Below are 22,379 nucleotides of genomic sequence, written 5' to 3' on the forward strand. Positions count from 1 at the left end.
TAAATACCTTATGATTGTTAATAACAACCATAATGTACAGTTGTTTAAACTTCTGAGGGGTCTGAAAATGCTGGCAAATATCAGCCAGCCAAGCCTGACAGCACCCCACACCTTCAAGAGACACTGAGAGACAGTAGAAGCAGCATGTATCCCACTTGGATTAAGTCTTGCTATTCACAATACTGGCACCTGCATCTCCTGTTGATCCTAGCAGGAGCTGTGGCTGCTTCAAATCTAGGAAAGTTTGAGTTTCAGACCCAGGCCAAAAGCTGCCATGGGAGCACAGCCCCTCTTGCTCCAAGCAAGATATTTCCAGGTTTATGCCAGAGCTCAGCAGACAGCGTCCAACAGGAATCCCAGCCCCTGAACTGATGGGTCAGAACTTTTGTCTTTGGAGCCTGCTACAACTTAATTTACAACTTAACATTACAAGCACTCAAAAAACCCTTGGCATTTCACATAATGCAATCCCACTGTTAACACCAGGCTTCCCTAAAAGCAGCCTGGCCAGAGAGCAGCTGAGAGCTGCTTGCTCAGGGAGGAAGAGCGACGTGGCGAGCAGCTCGCCGGGAAGCACCAGCCTGCACTCAGCCATGCTGCTGCTGCTGCTGCCACAGCATGCCACAAACTGCATTTGGGCAGGAGTGAAGTGCATTGTGCTCTCTGCACAAAGCCACACTCTGATCAGCTGCCTTTAGGAACGTGCAGGAAGACCCTTTTAAATACAGTATTTGAACTTTTGCCAATAGGAAGCTTTTTAGGTTTTTTGTCTGAAAGTTTCCCAGTAGGATATAAATGCTTAGGAAATCATAGCTAAACTCACCCTCAAAGGCCACATTTACTGGTTTTGTCTCCCTAGCTCATTCCCCAATTATATCAACAGGACACGGATTTGGAAGCTGAAGACCTTAAGGAATCACTCCTCATCTCTTAAGGCTAAAAGCTGTAAACAGAAGGGCATCCAAATTAACTAGACACAGCTTTCAAATCAATTTTCAAAACTGACTGGTCCTGCTCCCTCCACCCCCTTTGAAGTCAAAATTGGCTTCAGCTTTTACAAGGAGAATCAAGCTGTTTGTCCATCCCCATGAGGATAGGATCAGCCCCAAATATGAGTAGTCTCCCCTGACTGCCACAACACACCAGCACATGATCATTTCTTACAAGTTATGGTTCTGAACAGAGCTGTACTCACTCCCTGGGATATTCAGTATTAATAGAGGGAAGGAGAAGGAAATCAGAAACTTTCCTCTGCAAATCCCACTAGGTATTCCTTAGGATTTTCAGAAATGATAGGAAAAGTCACTCACAAACTTCATCAACTGTTAAGGGATCACAACACAGAAACAATAAACTCTGTATAGTTCTTTGTGGAAAATGGATGAGAACAGTCTTTTGAACAAAGGCATAATAATCTGGCCTCTGAACATGGGAGGTTGGCTTACTTGAGAGAAAAAACACACAACTTAAAGATGCTGCTAAACTTCTGCTCCTCTGTCCAGCCAAGACTATCCTGCAAAAAGCTAATCCTGCATTAAAACAGGCAACTTGACTTTGTTGGATGAAGGGCATTGTAAGGAGATGCAGAACAGAGAGAAAATAAGCAGAAAGAAAACAAAATTTACATGAGTTCCTGGAAAGTCATAGTGTAGAATATGCACTGACCTCTAAAAATGAAAACTATGTTGAAAGGACTAAATGTCACTGTAGAGTTAAAAGATAAACAGAATCCTTCCCTTCAACAGTATCGGTACTATGTGACTTTTAATAAATTATGTGAAAACAGATTTACAGGCTCATGCCCTAAACTTATGCCTCCTTTGATAAGAAAACATGCAAACATAATGATCTAGAGAAGCAAATTAAATTCCCAGGACTGAATCATATTCATAATAAAAACAAAGAGGTTCTTCAAAAGCTAATCTCTCAGAAGTCTCAGCACAATATGATACTCTCTCAAGGTGCAGATTTCTCTACCTTGCTACTTAAGTATGCTTTACTATGCAGAGCATAACAATAAAGAGCTTTTTTTAAATTCAGTTAAAATGTAACAAATTATCTTAAATGACAAAAGAAGTGAAACAAGACCCTAAACCCTGAAATTTGAAATTGTAGGAATCAGATTCTCACACAGAGATGTCACTTTATTGGCTTATTGGCTATTAAGACTGATTTATTTTACTAAAATCTATCATAGTGTTTTCTTTATCAGCTATGTCAGGCATTTCTGAATAAATATATCCAATATCTAAAGTGACACCTGCATTGAAAGGAAGTGAACTTTATCATTACACTGACCTGTAAACAAAACCAAATGCCAAGGGTGCTCCAGGGAGCATCACCCTAATGAAACTGGAGCTGGCAGCTGCCTTCCTACTAATTTCCTAAAATCCAATATATGAACCTACAGGATTTACAGACCACTCCTCCCCAAAGCCCTCCACTCACACCCTTTGCCTGCAGAAAGGAGCAACACCACAAAACAGGAAGCACAGCCCATTGCAAGAGGCTGCCCGTGGAGCCTGAGGTTCTCCAGTTAAAGTTGTCATCATGGAAACGCTGTAAGGAACCCCACTGGCAACAAATTTGCTGACTGGTGTTCAGTCAGGTCAGGACTTTAGGGCTGGTGGTGAAGACAGAGCTGTAGATGTCTTATGTTCAAATCAGCCAAAGGGGCTCCAGTTTCATAATCCCTCTGAGGGGTTAACTTCCAGGTGAGAGCTCCTATGGAGCAGGGGAGGTCTCCAGGAATACGTGGTGCTGAGCTCCCTTCCTGAGTGTTGTCAGAAATCCAGACCCAACACTTCAGGGCAGCAAGGAATCCCCATTTCTTCCATAACTGGTTCATAATTTGTACTCCTGTATCGGCAGGATCAAGGATAGAGCCAAGAGTCCAAATCTCCAGCTTTCCAATGATGCCTTTTCTTTCTACATTTATCTTCCTGATAATCAATCTGACAATGCAACAGCACCCCAACCACTGTTCCCTAACCACAACTGGGGAAAAAGATGCAGCACAGCATACTTCAGATCTCTTCCATGGGGTCTAGTCTGACAAATGAGGAAGATGCAGCCAGACAGTGCTGCCTGTGCATGGGCCAGTCCCACCCTGCTGGCCCGTGCTGATGTCAGGCAGGCAGCTCCCTCAGCCACAGCCTGGACACACAAGGCACACACAGCAGTCAGGTGCACACTTGTTCAATTTATGGTTCCTTCCCTCCTGTGGCGACCACCTTTTCAAAATCCACGCAGAACTACAACTCCAGATGACTCTTTGAAGAGGGATGGGAGGAGTGAAAATATTGCATATTTACTATACCGCTTCTGTGATCTTTGGTGTGGAAATTTTGCTCACCTCTCTACCTTTTGCCTCTCAGCTACCACCTGTCACAGTTAAGGACCAACCCTAAGATGTGCTGATATTATTAAATGCCTTTCAGCTTGGTTCACCAAGCATTCATTGAGTAAAGGGGCTATCCTGGAAGCTTCTTGAATCAAGATCTAAACACGCAGTTTATTGCCTTTCCAACAGTGTTCCTTTGAATCATCTAATACTGTCTCCAAAAGGCCACAACAGAAGATTTTAAAAAGAAGATATTAAATACCAGCTTCCCACACTATCTTCTAACAAGTTCTCTGCAGAGCAATCCCAACTTTTGAATCAGCCAGGAAGACTTATATAGGCATATCTTGCATTCTAGAGGCACCAGGTCAAGCACATGACTGATCTTACTCCAGCTGGTCACTTCAGACCAGTTACAAAAGCACCAACAACATTTACTTTACCAAGTAAGAATTTCTACAGATTAGAAGGACACATCTTTAACACACTCACATTCTCTTCTGTTGAACCTGAAAACTTAAGGATGTGTAAAATACCCACAGTCTGATACCCAATAGCCCTCCCAGCTCCTGTTTTTCCATGTTCAGACTGGTCTTCAGGCTGTAATCACTAATAATTGAGTGTTCATATTACAAAACCTGGGTAATTGTACAAAAGCATGAATCTAAAAATCATTAAATTCTTTACTGTGTTCTGTTATTTGTATAGATATGGGGCTACACAGTGGGGCACTTAGGTTTACACTTATTTTTTAATGAAAGATCATTTTCTCACATAAAGTCCCTTATATGTATATGTCCCAAAACTTTTTCTGTCTAAGAGGACTGTTCTTCAACTCACCTACAAAAGTTAAAATTAGGTTTTGGCATTTTTGTATTCATCTAGGGCATTCAGTGGTAATAATCCTGCATTGTTCTGAGGAATATCTCAAATCTAACATGACTGAAAAAAACCCTAATATTGCTTTTTATTGCTTTAAAATTAAATGTGCATACGCATGATGCAAAAAATATTAAGTAATCCAGAGTAATCTGGATAATTATTTTAAATGCAGACTCCAACCCCATAATGTGTCAGCCTACAAGTCCACTTCCTATGTTTTTCTATCTGCAAGATCTGCAAGTAATTTAGTCTTGTTTTCACAAAGCGCAAAGACATTCCATTTGTTTACACTAGAGACAAATTTTACTCAATTGACGCAATTCCATTGATTAAATAATGGCTTTCTTCCTCATTTTAGACAATTTTAGCCTTATATCATGACATAAAAGAGGTAAGTGATTGTCATCTGTGCTCATATTATGTGACGGGCAGATGATCATGTATGAGGCTCACTGCTCAGTGACAGGACCCTTTCAAGGACTGATTTCAGTCTGCATGCTCATACCCTGTTCTGAAAACCAGCAGATGATTAAATAAGTCAACAAAGGATCAACTATAGGCCAACTGCAGGTGATTTAACTGGAGGGACCTCTGGTAGGTCAAGTGAAATAAAGCAGATATAATTTGTCCAACTTCTGCACTAAAAATACTGTTGAAGACCAGCTTCTGTGTATTTGCCATCTTTGTGACAACCCTTCTTTAACAAGATTATTGGCCATTCAGCACCTCTTTACACACAAAAGTCTGCATAAGCCATATCAGCATGGAGTTTTGCCTCAGAATCAAATGCAGAATTAGCTGTTGCCTTTGAAAGATAAGGGAAATAAAATCATTAGCAGTCCTAGTGAATAGAGCAGTGTTGAAATACTTTCACAAAGAGAAATGTGAGAAATGTGCACATTTTGTCCAAATATGTATGCACAGTGCTCATCCCAAAAGCATTCCTGTACCCATCCACAGGCTCTTTGAAACCTCAGCATATTAACTCAGCCCAGTTTTCAAGCCCTAAACTTGTGGGAGGAATTAGCCAGCACATCACAAGCCCAGGATGGCTCCATTCCTTGGATCAACACCGCGTGCCCCATGGAGTGGGAGGCACCACAGCCCTGGCACAGGAGTGGAGCAGAGAAGGGTTTGAGCATGATGCCCACTTGTACTTCATCTCTTTTTAGCTACCTACCAGAAAAGGCTGTTTAAACCTTATTTCAGCGAAGTACCAGTGACATCTAGTGGGCAGCTCTTCTCCAGCTGCACATCTAATGGGGCAAATCCAGTTAATTTTCCAGTTTCTTTGAGGGAGGCTACAGAGCAAGGTACAGACAGAGAATGGTAGATTTTAAAGGAAAATTTACAGTTTTCCTAGTCCATTTCCCTGCTCTAATGAAGAACCAACTACAGCATGAGATAGTGGTAAGTTAAGGAGCTTTCACTGAAAGAGGGTAGGTTTAGATTAGATATTAGGAAGAAGCTCATCACTATGAGGGCAGCAAGACACTGAAACAGGTTGCCCATCCCTGGACATGTTCAAAGCCAGGTTGGATGGGGCTTTGAGCAACCTGGTCTAGTGGAAGATGTCCCTGCCCATGGCAAGGGGTTGAAACTAGATGATCTTTAAGGTCCCTTTCAACCCAGGCCATTCTGCAATTCTCTAATACTTGCTTTGGTCTTAACAAAAACTCACACAAACAGATCTTAAAACCTTTCTGTGATGTAGCCACAGCCACACTGACCACACTTCCTCCTGAGCTCTCCAGCAACCAGTGAATCACTTGCTGCATTATGAGACTTTTTCTTTCCCTCTCGCCCTACTGATGACAGACATGAAGAACAGGGAGTGCTTAAAATTTACCTGTTTACTAGGATGAGCAGTAGCAGGATATATAAATTGTCCAGGCAGGTTAGCCACCTGCCTAGCCAGTCAACTCTGCAAAACACACATCCTCACTTTCTCACAAATGCATCGTGATGTGTCCAAAACTGGGTGAAATTTAACAGATGCAACAAACAAAGAAACAAACAAACACGGGCATACCTAATGACCCGATCGAATTGCAATATTTCACTCCAAAAGGAAAAGCATGACCCCTCATTTCTCATTTTCAGCAACAGTTTCGAGACCAGCCTACTCAAAGTGCTCTGCTCACACTGAAGATTTTGGGTTTAGAACATGTACGAGAGCAGCAGGGATTTCAGATGGGACAAAACCAGGCAGCTGTAGCTGTAAGCAGGACTTACCTGCATTTGCCTGTATATCATGTATCAGGAGCCAATCCTTTCCTAAATAACACTGCCCGAATGATATTTCACATCTTAAAACATGCTACAGACTTGTGAGGTTTCAGCAGTAATTCCAAACACTAAAACCAGCTAAAAGCTATAAAAACAACAGTAATTTATTTTCTGAATAAGATTCTACATGAGCACTTTATAGACAATCCTGAAACTTGCTTGAACAACACAAAGATTTTTTTCTTCCTAAGCCTCTATCCAGACCTTGCTGGTTTCAGCTGCTGCGTGTGCTTCACACCACACAGCAACATCTGCTAGCAGTTAATTTGGAAAATGGGAGACTGTCACCACAAAATGTAGACCTTTTAAAATAAACAGGAGAAAAATATTACCAAGCAAAAATAAAACTGCATAATAAATATAAGTGGGTGGTAGCTACACACTGGTAGAGAGGATTTTATAAGAGATCAAACAAATCACCAGATTGAAACTGCCCTTCAAAGTGCCAGGTTCAAGAGACTGATGTCAGGCTGAGATCTGGAACTCTCTCTCATCTTTCCTTGCCATTTCTCCCCCTGGGGAAAAAAATCCTAATCATCTATTTACTTCAAAGTTATGGTAATATTAAAAATATAAAACACCTAACCTAAATTTCCAAAGCACTCTGTCAGCAAGAAAAGTTTGGTCTTTCTTCTTTATGAGCTCTAACTTACAGAGGAGCAAAGGAGTACACTCCCTCCCAATATCAGATGAAATACGACTTAAAGTCAGAACTCAGTTACTAGACCTTGTTGAAAGTGTTGTTCTCAAATGGACAGAACTGTTTTTTATCAAATAATGGGTGTTGGGGGGAAAAAGCAAAGTTTTTCCTTTTTCCTTTCCTTTTTAGTATTAACAAAATTAAAATAATTCTGCAATCTTCAAAAAGAAAATAAAATACTGTGAATATTTAATTTCAAAATGTAGGGGGGAAAAATTCAGTGGTCCAGGTGGTATCAACCATCAGAAGTCCTTTTGTGAGCCTTTCTAATTGGGACTTAGTAGATTTTACTGTCAGGATCATATTTAAAGAAATGTCCTTCTCTCCTATGCCACTAACCCTCAGTTAGGAGCCACCCTAACTGAGCCCTCCTTTGTTTCCACTTCACTGGGAAGCCCATTGGCAAAAGGAAATCTCACCCAAGTTCTCATAAAGACTGCAGCATCTTTTGTCACAGAGTACATTGTCTCACACGAGACAGGCTCGTGCTTGGCTCCAGCAGTTCAGAGCTGTTGGCTGATCACAGGGGAGTCTCACACTCAGATGCTTAGGGAGAAGGGCTTTGTGCAAAACTTCACAGGAATCACACTAAAAGGTATAATTGTTAATAATAAAGTTGGAGAATTAAAGCTCTCAACTGGAGCACTCAGAGTGTTTTGGTGTACAAAACAATTTGGATTTGGGCAGTAGGTTAAATAAAGCTGCAGCTGAAGATACTGGGAAAAAAATACTTGTACTAGCAGAATAGGATCTCTGTGGAACATCAACACTGCTGGGAGGGGAGGGAAGGGGAATTTAAACAAAGAAGCAAGCAAAACCCACAGAGATCAACTACCTATTGACCATCCATAGATATTTACACCCCTGTTGCTTTTTTCCTCATCCTGCCTTTCTTTCTGGGAAGACTATTAGACAAAGAGTGAGTACAGGGAGAGCCACTTTCATGGCTCCCACACATGAATGCTGTTCTCAGCAATTCAAGTTTACTCTTGCAAAGGGCAACACTTCCAAGTGGCTCCAAGCAGCTCAGGCAGTGCCAGCTCCCCACACATGTCACCAGTTCTGGGAGCCTCACCTGGAGGTGAGAGTCTAAACCAGATTTGCTTACAGTGCTAATCTCTCACAAAGCCAGCTGAAATTTTTGGAGGCTCACAACATCCCTGTTGCAGTCTAAAGTCTTTTCTACCACTGATTTGGGCCATTTTCACCCCTCACAGGGGCAGAGTAAAAATTAATTCCTTGATATGAAAGTCTCAAGTTACTTGACAATCAGCACCATAAAAAGTCCACACAAAGAGAGGACTTTATAAGTAAAGGATGCTTTGGGAGTATATAGGACCCAAAAGAGCCAGCAAAAACACAGAATAATGAAGTGAGATTCTGAATAATTGCTCATTCATGGAGTGCTGTCCATCCTGTCCCCTGTGCAAGGCTGAGCAGTCCCTAAAGTGCAAGCTATGTATATAGAGAGAGGAACTCTTCTGCAGTGAAAAAAGGCATTTTGGACAGTCTTGAGGGGAGAGTGCTGCACAGGGATTTTTCTGACCCCGCAGGTCTGCCAGGAGGTACAGGAAATGGTATTCCCTACAGCAAAAAGCTGGTTTTTGTAGACAACTGGATGTGCTGCAACTGATAGTACTCAGGTCAGATGTCAGAGGAGTTGTGGTGCCAGAAGGGTGATATATGGCTGGCATGAAGGGGATGGGGCGTCACCATCACCCTCTATCTGAAGATATCAAAGACACAGTTGGACATGAACAGATAACATCCACTCACACTTGGGGAAACAGGAATTCCAGTGCTTCCAAATATTTCTGTCCCCAAGGTAGTCCCAATGAGTTAACCCCTCTAAAACTTGTAAGTATGCAAGGATATATAGTTATCAAGAGAGAAAGAAAGATGGGAAGAAAAGATTTCAACAAGCAATTTCAGGTGTGCCAAGTAACTGATTTCACTGTTTGATCTGAAGACGTGTACAAGCCTAGGGTTCCTCTTCCTTCAGGACAGATACATCCAGTGGGCAAAGCGATGTTTGCTATGAGGGTGAAAGGTGTTATTGACACCCTGAGGCTCTCTATACCCCAGACAGCCCTTGGCTAACCAAACCTGGTTAGGTCTGTGCTGTTTCTCCCCCTCTTCTGCTGCCATGAGTCCAGCTACTCATTCATCTCCAGCCTTTTGCTCTCAGTGGGATGAGGTCAGCGCATGGCACGCCTTGAACCCCACAGCACTGGAAATGATTCCAAGCAGGAATCAATCTCTGTTGTCAAACCAAAGCAGACTAGAGCTCTCCTGTCAGAGGGTCCTGTGTCTGTCTCATAGTGGTGATTGTGAAACTAGACCTGTTCACATGGGAAATGTGCCGTGTGTTGGCTGTGGCTTTGCCCATAAGCCATAGGAATCACAGATTGGGAATAGCACTGATACTTTTACTGGAGGTTCTCACTACCCTTTTATTACTGCAATATAAAGATACAGTCTGGCATTTAACTTTACTGACCTAATTATATTTGTCTGAGGGGCTCAGCTCTTTCTCACTGGATATCTCACATCCGTACTGAGGACTAGGAATCTTCCCAGTATGGTACAAGCAAATCCCTGATGGTTTATCTGCCTTACAGGCTTTTACAGCTGAGATCTCCATATCCCTGTGTTGCAATCATTGTTTCTCCAGGAGCTGCACTACCCATTTCAGAGTTGTAAGTTATGTTCCCCATTTCTGTTCTTTAGAGCAGCCAGTTCTCCCAAGAAGCTTTTACAGTTCTCCACTGACACAGCCTGGTTTGAAACTGGCAGGCGACGATGGAGACACACACAAGTCAGAGCAGCTTTTGCTCACACGCTGGATTTGCTGCTCGGATTCCAGAGCGGGTTTTTACGTCTGTCACAGGGTGTCTGTCATCACTTCTCTTCACAAGCCCAGCAGGATATCCCAAACAATACCAGCTTTGCAATGGGGAAGAAGGTTTCTTTTCTTCCCAAAGTTTTAGTGGTAAAATCTCAAACAACAGAGTGAAAATGTGTGTGTCAGAGCCCAAACTGGAAAAATAAAACCAAACCAAACCAAGCACAAATAAATAAATAAATAAATAAATAAAAGCTTTTCCGCCCACCCATCTTTCCTGTGAGCCCAAACTCTCCCTGATTTATGGCAAGCACCCTGGAAAATATAAAATGTTTCCAAATTAGAAGAACATATGTCCCAACCACAGTTCCTTTCCAGGGAAAATCATAGAAAGTTCTCCTGCCTTCATAGTCTTCTCCAGTGGGAACCAGAAAGCCTTGCTTACCCTTTCTCCTGGGATCCGCTGGGAAGAATGAATAAGGAGTGGTTTCAAGGAGGACTTTGTGGTACTAAGATCCAAATATCACCACCACCACCACTAATTTACAAGCAGATGCCTTGGAATTGGTTACACTCTGCTACCTTCTCTCTGCAAAAAGAAAAGGAAACAAAAGTTTTTCTTGGTTTCAGACTATACTCTCAGCTCAGGACATGCACCACCACACTTTTGGTGACCTGTCCATCTGATGCTCTTGTCCCAGCTCTGGCCCCCCTGTTACAGCCATCCCAGCATCCTAAGAACCAGAGTGTTGGGAAGGATAAATAAATATAATTGCCCAGCAAAAGATTTGCAATAGTATAGCCAGGATGAAAACAATCCCCCCTACTGGTTGGATAATGCCCTTACCTACAGATAGATCCAAAAGTCAAATGGACTGTTGCATCTCAACCCCCAAAATGTATGGTTCATCCCACACCTGTAACCCTACCCTGAAACATCAAGTGTCTGTAACACCATTGGCCCAAGTCTTGTTCCAGCCCACCTTGAAGCCCCCTGATAAGGGGTCTCTGAGGGGCCAGATGCTCTCTTGGAACTTCCCCTCTCTTGGAGCTTCCCCTCTCTTGGAACTTCCCCTCTCTTGGAGCTTCCCCTCTCTTGGAACCCCCACTCTCTTGGAGCTTCCACTTCTCCTAGAGCATCCTCTCTACCCCTTGTCTCTCCCCTCCCCCATTTCCTCAGGCCTTGCCACGTGCTGTGTCTGGCAGCTCCAAGCAAGGCCTTTCACCATCCCTAATAAACCTGATATCCCAAGAGCAGCCTGCAGAGATCTCTTGTCTCCATTCATCCAAGCCGTCCTGGAGCACAGCCTCCCCCGCACAGAGGGCCACAGGCACCACGGCTGTGGGCACTGGACCAGTTGAACATCAGCTGAGCCTGAACATCAACCACTTCCTTCAGCCTCCTTTCATCCATCAGATCCTACTGGTGGGACCTGCCCCAGCACAAAAATAAAAACAATATTGCAGTTGTCAAAAGGTCACCACTGCAGAGGCCACCCCATGGGCCAGAGGACACAGGAGCCACAAGCAGGTGGCTCCCCAGGCCACGGTGCACGCTCCAGCCAAGGACCATGCTGAGATCCCTTCTCTGGGAGCCACAGCACACCTTCACCACCCCTGCTGCAACTCTGGCAGCAAGATACAGGTAACTCCTAAAAGCTGCTCTCCTTCTCCCAGAAACCTGACCCAGATGCTTTTTCCCAAAGCTTTTTCAATCAGCTGCCTGTGTAGGGTCCATTTAAAGTCCCCTTTTACCCCTTAATCACATCAAATATGTGCTGCATTGTGCCTGGGAATTTTATTTAGAATTTCTTTGCCGGCTGTCCCGGCAATGCCTTTTTTATTTTCCAGGGAGATTGAGGAACATCATATTTATCTGTGGGTTCCTAATCCCTTCAGAGTAAAGACTACTTTAAAGAGTTCTTTTCAAATTACTTTCAGCTTCTTTGGTTAGATCTTACAGGAAAGAATCCACAGAAGATCTTATCTGAACCCTGACATGCAATGACCTCTTTGCTCCATTTCATCACTGGTTCTACACTCATGTTATTTGGGATAATACTGGGAATTATAGGATTATCTCAGTCTTTCAGATACATTTTACATTGACTAATTTATTCTGTCTGTCCTTTCATGAATGTCTGATGTAATATCTGAGACAGAGGGTTCATAAGACTAAAGGTATTTGGCTTTAACCTTATCTCTACTGTTTGTGGTCGTATGGAACCTCAGCCTGATCTGCAGCTGGGTGCAACCAGTGTCTGACCCCAGACATGTGATGGTACATTAGAAGTGCAATTAAAGTATCTGGTTAGCATATCCATGGATGGAAAGTTAATGAACTGGTGCTCTGTGCATGCTGTTGTGTGTGTAAGCCATATCTGGCTGCCATGTGTGCCCAGAAGCCGTTCTTGCTCAGGGTATGCTGAAAAGCTCTGTCACCACAAGTCAGGCGCACCCTTGATACTTTTCATAAGGCTCCAGAGGAAATTAACGTTGGTTCTTCCAGGTTATAGCTTTCATGTCATTTAAAAACCCTACACCAACTGTATCATATGGAAAACAGAAACAGATCACAACACAGACAGGTAACATAATCCACATGAAACTGATAATTCAAGGACTGGTCTGATGTTCAGCATCTGACAGAACAATAGATGAGACCAGAGTTGTTTCCTTCCTTAAAACATGCAATATCAGTGGGAGAAACTAAAGCAACACCCAAATGTGCAGCCTGATTGTGATGGAAGGTGAGCTGTAAAAAGGGAATAATCATTATTGAAGGTGATCTTTCAGTCTGTAGAAAGTCCCCAGTAATTTCAGCGTGCTTTGTCCTAGGACATATGCAACCAACCTGCAGATATCAGAAGATTTTCTGGATTCCACCAAGCTCTGAATTATTCGGTCCTGAAGATGGAGTGGATGTACAGCTGCAACACACACTCTGCCCTTGTTAGTGTTTCCAGTCTTATGCACAGGACAAAAGGCACTCACTTTATAAGGAGACTGGATGCTTAAAAATGCCTTGATGAGACAGAGATAAAAAGCTCAGAGGTCACTCCCATGGCAATACATCAATATTAAACTGGAATAATGCAGCAGTGAGTCAAGCCAAGGACATACCTATCAACCAATTTGAGGGCTCGTTTCCTGACATGCTGCACCTGAGATATGGGAGAGCTTCAAAGCAAACCCTCCAGACAGCATTTTGGGTGAACTGTCCCTTCTCCTACTTAGTTACTCATTTGCAGACCTTTTTTGTGGAATAAGGCAAGACCATTTATACATACACAGTCTGTGTGTTACAGGAACAGAGGAGGTGTGCTCATAGTGAAATACATCTTGTGCCCAAAATTCAGCACTGAATTTTTCAGTAATTATCTGTACTAGTAGCTTGTGAATGCACGCTTTAAATCTTAACTCAAATCCTGAAAATATGTGAGCACAGCTGCACAGAACGTGACGTTGTCCACAAAAAAATTCCTCTTCAGAATCCATAAGTACTCCTGGATCCTAATTTGCTGTTTTCACTATCTCTGGATTTGCCTCATCAGAAGAATTCTTCTTTTGACCTGGTTTCATATCAAAGCAAGGCCTATATTCGTTAACACACAATTTATCACAGAGAGAATGAAGATTTACGTCCTTTCTGCCTGAAACTTGAAATAGACTACCAATGTAGCTCAGCAAGTCTGCAGCTGCAAAGTCACTGCAGCTCACTGTCTGCTGGCAGGAGATCTTGGTTACAGAGTGTCCTACACTTTGCCACATTTATAAACCTTAGAAGTCTAATTTTTGCACGGCTGAGCTGCTTTACCATACAAAATTAAGGCTTTGGAGCAAGGCTGCCCTATTGCAAACAATGAATGAATTGTAGTTCTAAGATACCCCAGCAACAAGCATGGTAGACACACCTGGCTTGCTATGTAGAAGGCAGGCAACAAAATTTAAATGTCCATTCTTTTGATTTTGGGCTGTTAGCTGTCACTCAGCGTATTCCAGCTTGAACCTTCTTCCAAAGGCACGACACAACCCAACTCGGGTCAAAGGAGACCCAGACAAACAGCATTTGCCTTTCACCAGACTGCTGTGCAGGCAGGTCCTCAGTGCCAAAGCAGAAACCACTTCCTTTGTATTTCCAATTCCTATTCCTTTCTCTGCTGAGCAAAGGAAAAGGTAGAATTAAAAAAAAAAAAAAAAATCAGATTTATGCCTTGCCTGATGCATGCTTTTCTAGCTCGTAAATGCATTACATGTGGCATCTAGGAATAAAGTGTTTGGCCTCAAAAAGGAAGGGGAAATACACAGGAATGAAACCTCATGTGGGAACAGTCAGTGCTGTTCTGCCCTGCTTAGCAGGCTGAAAATGCCCTGCTTCAGCTGGGGCTATGTTTTCTCAACTTTGGCTGCACTGTGACCTCAGATGACCCAGCCTGCAGTGGATCCGTACATTTGATCCAGAACACTGAATAACCGGTGTCATTTTCAGTCAGTGCTAAATCCAACCTGACCCAGATTGAAAAGCCCTTACATCCCACCTCTAATCCCTTCGGTTCCATCCAAGCAGTGAGGCCTATAGGCAAACACAGGACATGAACTTTAAGAAAAGCAGGCAAACAAATCAAGTCTCACAGAAATCTAAAAACCCAGACTTCAGGAAATCAACCTCAGTAAAACTCTCCATATTCTCCAACATAATATTTCTCTGTATTGCTCACTTTCAGACCATTCTGTGACAGTAAACAGATTTTATCTTTCTTCAGTCTCTCTCTCTCTATAAGATCAGACTGAAGCAACACAATATTGATTTCCTCTTTCTGGCCTTCTATAAAGGTACATCTTGCATGAATCGTGCAGGAAGCTAAAAAAAAATTAGGTACAATTTTAAAACATTTTGCTTCAACATGCCAAACATTCCATTTCACATTTTTTCCCGTAAAATCACAATTCTCAGCCACAGCCACTTCATCAGTATAGAAATAACTGATTTTCCCACAGTCTCTCCAACAAGTCAGACAGCAAACCTGCACTAAGACGGTTCAATTTCATTGGAGTCAGCACCTATTGAGCAATGTGGTTTTGGTTTCTTTTAAGCATTCAAGAACTTTTCTCATAACAATGCCAGATGGCCTTGCAATCAAAGCCTTTGCCTTCAGCCTGTCACCTCCAAACTCACTGCTGATAGTCTATGGACTTGAATTTGAATATGAATACATGGAAGCTGTTTCAGATTTATTTAAAAAAAAAATTACTTCTGGAATGACAGATCTTCCAACTGCATTATCTGTTCTCTGGCTTTCACATGCCTTTCCAAACATTATGTGAAAAAATGAGAAAGAGGGAAGCGAAAGAAAAATTTCTTGACTACCACCACAAAAGAAATTGTTCCTTAATTACAAACAGGACACTCTTAAGCTGGGAAGCGAAGAGAAGGGCAATCTATCTGACCTTTCCTCATCATTTCACTTTGAAATATGGGGTAGGCAGAACCAATTGATGTGAGCAGATTCAGCAAGGTAAACACCAGTGGCAACTTTTTATATTTAACAACATCAGGCCTTCTCCAGGACAAAGAGTAAGAATGAGAACACTCGTTATGTACTCTTGCAAAATGTACTATGTATTTAAAAAGAAAATATTTGCTAATCATTTGTTGCTGTATAATGTCAAACATACGGTAGCTACATGGTATTTTAACCTTACCCCCAAGCTACAAGGAAATTGAGTAGATAGTGGATTTTCTAGTGTCTTTAAAGTAACTAAATATGAAAGGTCAGACTTGGGGAGAACAGTAGATAAGCTGCCCAACAAGGCCAGCAGAGCTGAGGAAACATGCTCATGTGCAATGGATATCCCAATGTTTTCTTAGAAACATGTCATAAATGTAACATTTAGTGATGGTTTAAAGCACCCCACATGAATTAGTAGTGGAATTTACACAGGAAAAGCAAGGAGATCAAAGACCTGATTCAGAGAGTAGGAAGAAGGCCGTGTTAACACCCTTAGACCAATTTTAATCAACCTTATGATATACTACCATAGTTACTGATCTTGTGATCGTGCACCATAGTTAATCATATTTCCCACAGATGGCCTGCCCTGAGACACTCAGACTCAGAGCAGTGTCTTGTACATATTTTTTGCCACAATGTATTAGCCCTCTGTGATGACAAAATGATAGAATGCAAAAAATGTGCCTGGACCTGTGTGGGAATGACCCCGTCCCCAGTCATGCTGCAAAGTTCTCCTGACACTTTTCCATGTGCCATCTCAGTCAGACAGCATCCACAGGGACACAGGAATGGGATTCACGGGACAGAAACAAGTGCCTGCTCTGGCCATTGTCCTGAGCTAAGGCTTGGGCTGCACTTCAAACAAATTGGTGAATGGATGCTGGAAAATCACTGCCTTAAAGGGGGTGCAAGTGCCAATTTGAATGAACTCTGTTTCATCTGATATTCCCCCACTGTAGACTTGTGATATACTTTGCCCTAATTTTTATGAAATTTTATTTAACTGAAGTTTTGAGTGCTACCCCCGACTTCCATAAGTTTGGGGTTTATTGTACACCAGTCAGTTCTCTCACACGCAGCGCACAGTGCCCGAAAATTTCAGGTTAATTAACTCACATCTGGTTTTCCACAAACAGAAACACTATGTTCTGCTGCCAACTACTATTGCTAGCTAAAGTGCTTTGTGCTCTCTCTTGTTTGGGGATGAAACCAGTGCATCTTTGATTTTTAAATCTATATTCTGCACGTCTGATACCTTGTTAGAAAGCCAAGGGTTATTAATTTCAAAAACAGAAGGTAGAGTTTAATGAATAATGAATAGCAGCTGTTGGAAGAAAACCTTTGTAGCCCTGGGACCGTCTTTCCCTATGTTACAATTACACTTTGATTGACCTCAACAATAACTAACAAGCATACCCAGCTGGATCATAAAGCAAGTATATACTATGTCCAGATATGGTGTAAAATTTCACATCAATGAAACACTCACTGTCAGTCTAGCTTCGTCCCATCATATGTCAATCAGACTTACAAATAAACTTACTAGAGCTGGGACATGGTATGTTCCTAGCGGGGAAAAAAAGGCTTTTTACTGGCAATGAATGAACAGTTTAGAAAAATCACAATTGCATCGGGATGGCTCGAGTGCTGAAGAAAAGCCTTTTGCCATGACAGACGTGTGGGGCTTGCTCACTGTGCAAATATTTAGGGGCTTTAAGGAGAGGCAGGTTTCCAGGCTGCCTGAAAGAGCTATATCCCCATAGCTGGGAGGCTGAAAGCAGAAAAAAGGTGAAGTTTGGGCTGATCAAGCAGCTGGAATATTTTCTCTGTGAAGGAATGAGCTGCACTGGGACCTGGTGCTTTCAGGGGTCTGTGGGTGGGAGGCCCACAGGGTTCACTGGGGATACAGCACCTCTCACCCGTGGATAACCACATAGTGTTACACCTAAATCTGGCATCTTTCTAAACAAATGGGAATAATAATCCAGGGACAAACTGTTTGCACACAAAACCAGAAAAAGCTGGCCTGTGCTGTTCGGTGGATGGATTAGTCAGAGTTTTACATCCTGTCTTGTCAGATAGGAACTTTGGTCTATAGCCAAGCAATATTAGGGATGAGCCACTGGTGAATAAAATGCTGCAGCCTCTGGATTTATATATACTCTCAGCTTTCTAACACTTTATCCTCCCTCTCCTGACAGTTCCTGGTGAAATGGAAAAGCAACAGATCTTTCTCTCATTAAGTCATTGGAGTCTCTACTTAAAATGGTTACATATTATTAGTATATGTTATTATTTGTATTGTTATTTATGCTGCTAAACACAACAAATGGTCATAATTTCTTCCTGTCCATGAACTACATTATTGCAGAAACAAAAATCTTGTTACAGGTACCTTCTCAAAGGGCACAGCACAGCCATGCAAAATTATTCAGATACCCAAATATCCCAGGTTTGGTTTCCCATTTTAATTTACTTAATGTGCTCTCTGAGACCCTATCATGGCAACTCATGCAATCTGCACTGAGGAAGAGTCAGCTAAGCTGTGTTTTCTGTACTGCAGGGCTGGAACAGCACATCCTGCCTCTCTTCACCAGAAATCAAGGTCAAGCACATCCCACCCCCTTGCAGCTTCCCCTCTTCTGCACCTGGTTTCACCAGCTGAGAGTAAAGCAGATCCCTTAACAAACACCAACACAAATTTTGCCTCTCCTTAAACTGTTGCTTGTCTTTGCTTTGTGTTCTCCAGCTGATATTTCTGCTCCATAATGTTTCATCACTTCTCTCGGTCTTAAAGAGAAGCCCTATTATCAGAGTTTCCTCATCTCATCTATCTTGACACAGAATTTCTTTATAGATTCACATCTGACCTCAAATGTTCCTACCATACCAGGTATAGGTTGCATATGCCCACTGATTTCAATGGAACCAGAAATGTAATTAATTGAAAGGCAATGCCTTGGTTCCAGCCCTGGGGTGGCAGGTATAAACTGTAGCTATGGTTTCATGTCAAAAAAGCAATATACTGGGGTATTTTAGCAGAAGAGAAAGGAAACAAAGAAACAAACCAAAATATTCACCAGTAGGTAAAATTACACACCACCACCAGGAGAAAGAAAATTCCCAGTACCTCACCATCCCCTACCAGGTCACCAGGCACGACAGGCTGAGCTTGCAGCACACACTAAGTTTGGACAGACCCCAGGCCAGGAGGGTGGATGTGGGAAGTGAATTCCAAAGCCAAGGTCGGGTGTCTCTGGCTGATTCCAGATACGAGTACTGTGCTGCAGGAAAGGAAGCAGCCTCTTGGGTAACCATCTGGGGCTTTATAGGTTCCAACTAACACCTTGAATTCTTCCCAGGAACTTATTAACAGCAAGCAAGGCTGTTCTCAAGTGTTCCTGGCATGGAGCTCCACGGCGTGCACCAGCTCCAGTTTCCACGGATCTCAGCACACGGCTCCATGTGGAGTGCATGGCGATAACATAATCCAGCATCAAGGTGTCAGAGGCATGGAGAGCTGGGACAAAGTTTCTCCACTGGACATAAAAGACCCATTTTTCTTAATAGTAGCATGAGGGGAGTAAAGACATTGATATTTTGTCAAAGACTTTTCTCAGAGTGTTTTTATGCCCTGGACACCACTAATCTTGGAGCCCTTATAAAAGATTGATTATCAACCTGGTTTGTACTTTGAGAATTTCCTGACCTCACCCTGGCAAAATTAATGAATTTACTATGTGTGAAAGCAGCATGGGGGGTCACAGAAGCCCCAAAACTTCTCAGGTGTGAAGATTAACTAGGATATACTTGGGAAATTTTAGTGGATAAAATGTCTGTCCCTGTTCTCCAAGAGCTTGTTTCTGCCATGCCCCACTGAAGGTTTAGTCAGCTAATTTCTCCACATTCTCAATTCAGGACTGAACTGTAATAACCAGCTTTTTGGGTTTTTTTTAAATCTATTTAAAGTCATGTATAGCTGAGTTGATTTTCTCCAAATTCCTTATTTTGTTACTTGCTTTCTGACTGTAATTACACAAACAGTTCAAAGTGGAGGAAAATCTAAATACTTCTTTAGGACTGGAGGAAAATCTAAATACTTCCCTTGGTTCTAATCGACTTGCTGGACCAAAAGCAGAAATAAACAAATATTGCTGAGTAGATTCCTACACACATAATGGCAATTTGGATTTCAGATAGTGCAGCTACAAATGCCCAGCACAAGGCCAAGTACAAAAGCACTGTCACACAGAGATTTTCTCTGTCACCAATTTAATAGCAATAACATGCAGCAGGGGTGCAAATTACTCTGGAGCAAATTAGTCAATTAAATAAAATTACTAGACATGCAAAGCAAAGAATTATTTTAATTTCTTGCCCAGTCTGGAGATCTATAACAATTTCCTCTCTGAGCTGGTACAGCATCACATAGGCACAGGCTCTGTGCAGAATTACCAAGGATGCATCAGGGTATTTGCAGTTAATTATCTTCCTCATAAGTGATGAGTCAACAACACAAAGCTCCTGAGCCAAGTAACAAAGCTGGCTGAAAACTAGACATCAAAAGACCACTTCAGCTAAAAAGCTTTCTAAGAGAAAGGGGTCACAGAAGCTATCTAGGGAGACACACTGGCAGAAAGAGTGAGTGAAAGATTAAGGAGTGGGAAGCTTCCTTCTCCACCGTGTAATGAACAGCAAGTATTAAGGAAAATCCAAGCATTCTGGTACCTTTAAATAAACAACAATCCAACTTGTTGCTGAAGTAAAATAACTTTAAAGTAATCATATCTTTTAAAATGTATCTTTAAAAGCCATTCACTTTACACTACTTGGCTAGAAGAGAATTTCAGGTCACTCTCCTCCTCTTAGAAAGAAGGGAAATGAATTAAAGTTCTAAACTGTTCCCACAGAAATGGTTGTACTTAGAGCTAGATACACAACAAGGAGATGATCTGAATGTCAGAAAAATGTGTGATTAGGGGGTTCTCCCATGATTTTTCTCTTGCCTGGAAAGCAATATGAGTCGATGCCCATTTTAAAGCCCTTATTTTCTCTGAATTTTCAATTAAAAGATAAATTCTTGACAAGAACAGTGAAACAAGAGTGAGCAAGGCAAATCCTTAAAGACACCAGCTATAATTATGCAATGGCTAAGAAAAATCCAGTATATTCATTCAGAACTGTTAATTTCAAACAGTATCAACCATATTCACAAGTTTCCAGAGTCTCAACTCAGAGGCTTTGGAGGCCTGAGGATGGGAACAGAGAAACTTCCACAAAATAGCATAATTCAAAGATATTTTAGCAAAGGTATCTTGCTTCATGTGGTATAAACATTATTCCAGGCAGAAAATCTTCAGACAGATCATCCTTAAAAAGGTGAATGCTCAGATTCTACTAAAGTGAGCTTCAGCTCTATGAAAATTATAGTCAGAGTACAGAAGAACTTTAAAAAGCTCACTATTATCTACTCTCAAAATCTCAGCATAGAGGTAACCATTTATCTAGGGCTTCACTCAGAGACAAAAAATTTTAATACATCATCTGAAAAACCTATGAATATAGAAAAACAAAGATTTTCTCACATTGCTTTTCATCACTCAGGCAGAATGGACACAGATATTAGGAAACAAGAGGTGCCTACAAAACATCACAATCAAACCTTACAAAACACACATAGAATTTATACTAAATACATCTATGAATCTGTGTCCTTATCTTAAGATTTATTCCACTTCTGTGGTGGCAGGAAAGAACTTGTTACGGAGTTTATTTTTACTTCAGGGTTTTCTAAACCATGGGACCCCTCATCTTTGTCGACAAATGTAGAGACAACCTAAATAGAAATCCTCTATCCTATAAATTGTAATGTGTCTTTTATGCTGTACTAACTTTACCAAAACACACTCTACCTCCACTATAGGAAGAAAACATACAGCTATTTGGATTAGACTTGGCAGGACTGAAAATAAACCATAAAAATACTAGAGATTAACCAGTCACACAGCACTAGAATCCAGAAACACTGATCCAACCAGGAAAGTTTCCTTCTGGCAAAGAAGAATTCCCCGTATCAAACCCTGTTGAGATGTACCTTACAGAGACAGTCACAGCAAAAATGCACATGGATGTTCATTTGTAATTGCAGCTCCACTTCAGAAGGACCCTGATTTTTAACTGGGACTGCCAGAAGCCCAGAAAAGGGAGGTGTAAAAAATACTTGCTATAAAGTCAAAATCTTTCCACCACTCCAACAGCAAATATTTTTACATTAGGTCACCGCTTCAGACTGTTTGAGCACCAAATCAAAACAGGTTTTTCTTTTGCAGAGGTGTTAGATAACCTATCTTTAAAAGTATCAAAAGACAACATACAGAATTTGAGAAGGTGCTTTCAGTATTCATGGACTTTTCAAAAATACTGGTATTTACGCCAGTCACTAGAAAAAAATCTAAAAAAAATGCAGGAAACACATCATACTAACTGAAATATTTTGAAAGTATTCTTTAAATTAAAAAAAAAAATTTAAAACTTCTACCAATTATCTCCATGTTAAAAGACATCAGAGGTCAGATGTGAATCTAAAGAATAGCAAGTTAATAAAGTGTCCTCCTCTTAGCTTCCAGGAGAAGAAAAACAGAAGGGGGTGTTAAATCTTTGAATAAATCTCCAGTAAAGACAGCCAGAAATTATGCTGCCTTTAGCCACATGAAAGAGAATAGAAGGATTTCTCTTTTTAAATTACTCTTTATTGTCTGCTTCGTAAATCGTGATCACATGTGGTATTTATTACAATGAAATTTTCTT

At 41.6% G+C, this 22,379-nt stretch overlaps 1 long non-coding RNA gene across 5 annotated transcripts in view; it reads right to left on the reverse strand.

Annotated features, from left to right (window-relative positions):
- Nucleotides 1-22,289, reverse strand: part of LOC144245988 (uncharacterized) — a 58,895-nt gene extending 36,606 nt beyond the window's left edge. For all 5 annotated transcript variants that reach the window (XR_014954011.1, XR_014954012.1, XR_014954009.1 and 2 more), the window contains exons 1-2: nt 11,300-22,289; nt 10,505-10,648 (exon numbers count right to left, since the gene is read on the reverse strand). This is a non-coding gene — a long non-coding RNA (uncharacterized LOC144245988). The remainder of the gene's footprint in view (nt 1-10,504; nt 10,649-11,299) is intronic.
- Between the last annotated feature and the right edge of the window lie 90 nt (nt 22,290-22,379).

Source organism: Lonchura striata, chromosome 3, assembly GCF_050655825.1.
Source record: "Lonchura striata isolate lonStrDom1 chromosome 3, ASM5065582v1, whole genome shotgun sequence".
NCBI classification, from domain to species: domain Eukaryota; kingdom Metazoa; phylum Chordata; class Aves; order Passeriformes; family Estrildidae; genus Lonchura; species Lonchura striata.